We start from the raw sequence: 6,072 nt of genomic DNA on the forward strand, positions 1-6,072 counted from the left end.
ATTTAGATTTCGTTCTTATAAAGTGACCACTTTTTCCCTAGCTTATAAAGCATAGACGGAAGATTGGCATACATTTCTTTTTGCAAAATCTTGCAAATCTTTTTTAGAACCAATAATGTCGCCCTTTGAATAGCATGGATTCTGAGTGAATTTCTTTTATTTGTATTTTCCGTTCATGTTCCGGTCATGTTTCCGTTTATTTAATCATTTAAGGATCTGAAGACACATCAAAAACAAGAGAAAGACCATTATATATTAATCTGAAAGAAAATTTTGTCATTTTATATTATAATATGAGAACGTGAGCAGTGTCCCTCTGAGCTATGGGAAACTAAACAGACTGGGCTAGTTCATTCACCGCTAATATTGGCACGTGTCAATGGCGGATAGATCTGAGAAATGGAACATCTTCGACACATTCTGGCATGCATTTTCCAAATTCGTGAAAGTAGCATACGTTTTGTGTAAATTAATCACATTTGTACATTAATACTTTCAAAAACAACTTTTTAAAATAAAAAGGTGAAGATAACGAACATGAAAGGTGACATCTCATAATTCCTAAAAAGAATACAAAACTAGATATATTTGTAAAATACATATGCCCCCATGATGCAAAATTGAAAAAGGATTATACACACATCATTTAATTGATAGTAGTTATATACACACATCATTTAATTGATAGTAGTATCATCAATTCAAAATATTGAGCAGACAATATCTTCCTATGTGAAGAGTGGATTTACCATGTGACCTAAAAATCAATAGGGTCATCTACTCCTTATGCTGTACCAGTGTACCAGGTTTGGTGTCAATCAAGCAAATAATTCTTAAAATATAGGAGACAATATATTACTATGTCCAGTTCAACCATTGACAATGTGACCTCAAAATCAATAGGTTTCATCTTCTCCTGAAGATGTACCAATGTACCAAGTTTGATGTCTTTCAAGCAAAGGGTTCTCAATATATTGAGCTGACAGTATATTCCTATGTCCAGTTTGACCTTTGACCATGTGACCTCGAAATCAATAGGGGTCATCTTCTCCTGAAGCTGTACCGGTGTACCAAGTTTGATGTCTTTCAAGTAAAGGGTTCTCAAGATATTGAGCGGACAGTATAATCCTATGTCCAGAGTAGATTGATCCTTGACCTTTAACCTTATGACCTGAAAAACAATAGGGGTCCTCATAACCAACCCACATATGAAATATCATTATCATCAAGTGAATGGTTCTCAAGATATTGAGCGGACAACATGTGGTCTACCGACCGACATATAGACTGACTGACCGACCGACAGGTACAAACCAATATGCCCCTCTTCTTTGAAGGGGGTGGGGATAATAAAAAGTTGGGCAAACACGGACATCTGTATATACCAGAGGTAGGATCAGGTGCCTAGGAGGAGTATGCTTATCCTGTCGACTGGTCACACCCGCTGTAAACCCTATATCTTGATCAGGTAATGGAATTATCCGTAGTATACGTGAAAAAGATTATGGCCAAACAATGAAATTGATATCAATAGCTACATAGTCATCGAGAGATCGGACATGGGATGATAACAGGTCACTAGATGATTATTTAACAACATTATTCCTCCATTGTTCATTATATAACACTGTAGCAATGCTGGAATATGCTTTTTGACAATATTGAGATTGTGTTAATGGGAAAGGCAACCCTAACCACATAGTTGCTCTTATGAATCAAGTATAACTTACTGATATCGTAATTGACAGTCTTTAACAACAAAATCCTTGCTTAACAATTAAATCAATATTAATATATCATGTATTTTAAATTACCCGCCGCTAAGAGAGTGGCCATTGAAGTTTAATTTATGACGTCACACCGTCTATTCCAGTTTATTTCATCAGCAGCACTGTAAACATGACAAGTCACGAACAGTTAAGTTTGGAGCCGTATAGATTTGAGCCCGTTCTTTCGCAAGAAATTGAGAAAAGACGTTCAGCCGAGTCGCAGACAAGGCAGACGGTAAACGTTCTTCATACAAATGTCTTGAACCTCAACTTGTCATTACGCAAATGATGGATCCATAGTTTACGTAGTCTTCTCTTTTCAAATGACTTGGTTGAGTCGGGAATTTAAAAATAAACAACACCTTTTTTCGCATTAGTGTAATTAACCGCTTGCCAGGAAGGCATCAACCTATTTATTCGTAAGATCTACCACATGCACATCTTTGATGATCTCACAGGTTCTTGGGTTCAGGACCCCCTCCGAATAAGCTACATGAGTTGATTTAATCAATTTTTTGTTGAAAATATTTATAATGCCTGTCAACGTCTTGCATACCCATCAAGTCCAAAATACATGTAATTCAAAATAAGCCCTTTAAAAAAATACCCTTCTGTTCTGTTATAAGAACTAGTGAGGGTATTTTTAAGAGCTTATTTTGAATTATTTTGGACTTAATGGGTATGCAAGACGTTATTGACATGCATTAGAATTATTTTCAAGATAAAAAAATAATTAAATCAACTCATGTAGCTTATTCGGAGGGGGGGGGGTTGTTGTCTTCAACCCAAGCACCTGTAGATGATCTTAGAATCTCATCAAAACCGGAACAGACAGTGTGACGTCAAAATTATTGATATTTGTGGTCTTGAATACAAAAGAGTTACACATCATGGCAAACTCTATAGATCGCGGGAATTTCAATTTTTGACGTTTTCAAATGAGTACTGAAGCTTATCTAGGCCATATATCAACAGAATTGTATGACAAATCTTTATCATATCATTAATCCTATCATTTATCATGTCAAAATCTTTTGGGTTGCCTTTCCCTTTAAACAAAATAGTTGGGAAAATATCTGTACATAAATCATAGGATGCTTACTCTTCTTAAGACACATGCCCCACCTCTGGTGTTTCCATAAGTGCAAGATTGGCTTATTATACTACATACATGTAAATCATGATACAACAGTTTCCGCGTTGTACCCAAGTTCGGTTGTGATTCTTAGAGTATGTTCAACACCTTGTTTGAAATGAAAAGACCTGTAAAGTTACAAATTATTATAACAAAAGTAAATATATATTTAAAGTAGTTGATAACAAATTTTCCTATGAAAATGAATGAGTATATAACCAGAGGGGAATGTAAAATGTACACAATAAATGACAAGAATTATGAAAAATAAGCGAGTGTTGAAATAGTAAGAATCTAAATTCATGACACTAACAAGCTTCCATAGACTGTGAAAAATATAGTGTTATAACACTAGTGAGCTTCCATACACCTCAAAGTAATACAGAACAAGACTTAATTAATTGGGTTAGTCTACATTATTATTATTTATTGGATATTGTTTAACGTCCCACTCGAGAATATTTCACTCATATGGAGACGTCATCACTGCCGGTGAAATTTAGGCCTATGCTCGGCGCTTATGACCATTGAGCAGAGAGGGATCTTTATCGTGCCACACCTGCTGTGACACGGGACCTCGGCTTTTGCGGTCTCATCCGAAGACCCCCCCCCCCCCCCCCCCCATTTAGTCGCCTCTTACGACAAGCAAGGGGTACTGAGGACCTATTCTAACCCGGATCCCCATGGGATGGGTTAGCCTACATATAAATATGAAAATAACTAACACTGAAAAATACATAGGTAAGAGATATCTAATTCTACCATGAAAAATTGATTCTACAAGGATATCTACAGTTTAGAATTAAAAATATCGCTTCTTAAGACTGTTTTCTTACGCTGCATCACTTATTGCATGTTGAAAACACTGGTACTCGACGTTTTAAATATCAATTGATAATGAAAAAAAAAACTGTTTTCCTATAAACAAAATATTCACAAGGTATATCACGCCGCCATCTTGGTTTTCTTTTATACCAACTGCATCGCTTTAAAATTTCGGCGAAAGGTTCGATATGATAACTAGATTCCTTCCGTTTAGAAGCAACTCTGTCAAGGTCTTACCTCTAGCACTGTCATGATGAACTGGAATTAAGGTCCATATATCGGCTGTAATCAACCGTCAAACATCGTCTACTGCTTCTCAAATGCGAAAAATCGCTAATATGTGTGTTGCAATGTAGGCTCATTTTTAAAAAAAAATATATTATTATTAAGTCTCCCAAACGAAATTTGGAGACCTATTGTTTTTGTTCGGTTCCTTATCATACTTCCGCTTCTTCTTCTTTCTCCCGTCTAAAGCTGTCCGACACCGTTCTCCACATCTTCGCTAGCCAAGGATTTACGATCCGCTCCGCTTCTCTACACGTACAACGTTGTAGAGAAGCGGGGCGGATCGCAATCCTTAGCTAGCGAAGATGCGTTCTCCATAACCAGTTGATGAAAGTAATAAATATTCAAGGATATGATAGGCCATTGATCTAGATGTGCAAAAATGTTTTTGTTTTCAGATTGAAGGTGTTAAGGTACATTTTGGGGGGGATTAAATTGGATTGGGGGTTTAACATAGAACTCTATGGGGAAAATGAATTCCAATATTCAACAGATATAACTTGAGAAATATGATAAATAGAGTCCTGGGGTCTTCAGAAATGAATAGAGAATGACATGGCCTACAAATTAATATCAAGGTCAAGTTACCCCAGTGACCTTGATCTCTGACCATGAACATAAAAACTGGTATAACTTTAAAACGGGACTAATAGCGACATAGAATCTTCAGAAATGGCAAAGGATGACAGGACCTACAAACAAGTATCTAGGTCAAGTGACTCCAGTGACCTTGACTTTTGAACATAAAACTGGTATTACTTAAGAACCAGGTCTGAGAGAGACATGGGGTCTTCAGAAATGATGAAAGGATGATGAGATCCACAAAACAGTATCAAGGTCATGTAACTCCAGTTACCTTGATATCTGACCTTGAACATACAAACTCGTATAATTTTAGAACTTGAATTGATAGACATGGGACCCTCAGAAATGACAAGAAGATCTACAAACTCATATCAAGGTCAGGTGACTCCAGTGACCTTGACCTCTGACCCTAAACATAAGTCTGGTATAACTTTAGAACTGGGAATGATAAAGACATGGTATCTTCATAAATGAAGTGTGTAGTGACCTACAAAGTAGTATCTCAATTGACCTTGATTATAAAAACTTGAATAACTTTAGAAACCAGGACTGGTATAGACATGGGATCATTAAAAACGATAAGAGGATGTTGGGACCTACATAATAGGATCAAGGTCAAGTGACATCATTTTTACATAAGGAAAGGGGGGGGGGGTTAGAAAAATTTCAAGATCAAAGCCTTCGTGATCTAGATTTTTTTTAAAATGAAGTTAAAATTGACATGAATTTTGTCTAGGGAGGAAATTAGTAGTACTCAGAAAAAGTCACTTTTATACAGCCAGTTCTTCGTTTGGGAGACCTTATAATCAGTAGATTATAATCATATGCCGTATTATCAACACAATTACCCTAAAGCGCTTTACATGTAAACACTAAACCAAAAAACAATAAATACGTAAAAAAGGACATGGAATAATTCTAAACTGAGGTTGACAAGCCTGACATAGTAACTAAGAGTAGGGAAACGTATAAATGATTATCTAAGACATGCTAAAACTTCTCAGAAAGGGAATTTAATTAGTCGTAGTCATGTTGGACCCGGGTGGGAGTGGGACACGTGATACTTTCAGATCTCGGAGGTTAAGTTTGATACCCCTATCTTACTTCTGAGGACTCTCTTTTTCGCTTTATGTGTTTGATTGATTGAATGTTGTTTAACGTCCCTCTCGAGATTATTTCACTCATGTGAAGACGTCACAATTGCCGGTGAAGGCCTGTAAAATCTTGGCTTATGCTCCGCGCTTACGGCCTTTCAGCAGGGAGGGATCTTTATCGTGTCACACCTACTGTGACACGGGACCTCGGTTTTTGCGGTCTCATCCGAAGGACCGCCCCATCTAGTCGCCTTTTACGACAAGCAAGGGGGTACTGAGGACCCATTCAAACCCGGATCCTCACGGGACCCATTTAAAAGAGAAAAAGACTTCAACTGAGACTGTTCATCATAATCTTTGGCTATGAATTTACAATTGG

Source organism: Ostrea edulis, chromosome 1 (genome assembly GCF_947568905.1).
Source record: "Ostrea edulis chromosome 1, xbOstEdul1.1, whole genome shotgun sequence".
NCBI lineage: Eukaryota > Metazoa > Mollusca > Bivalvia > Ostreida > Ostreidae > Ostrea > Ostrea edulis.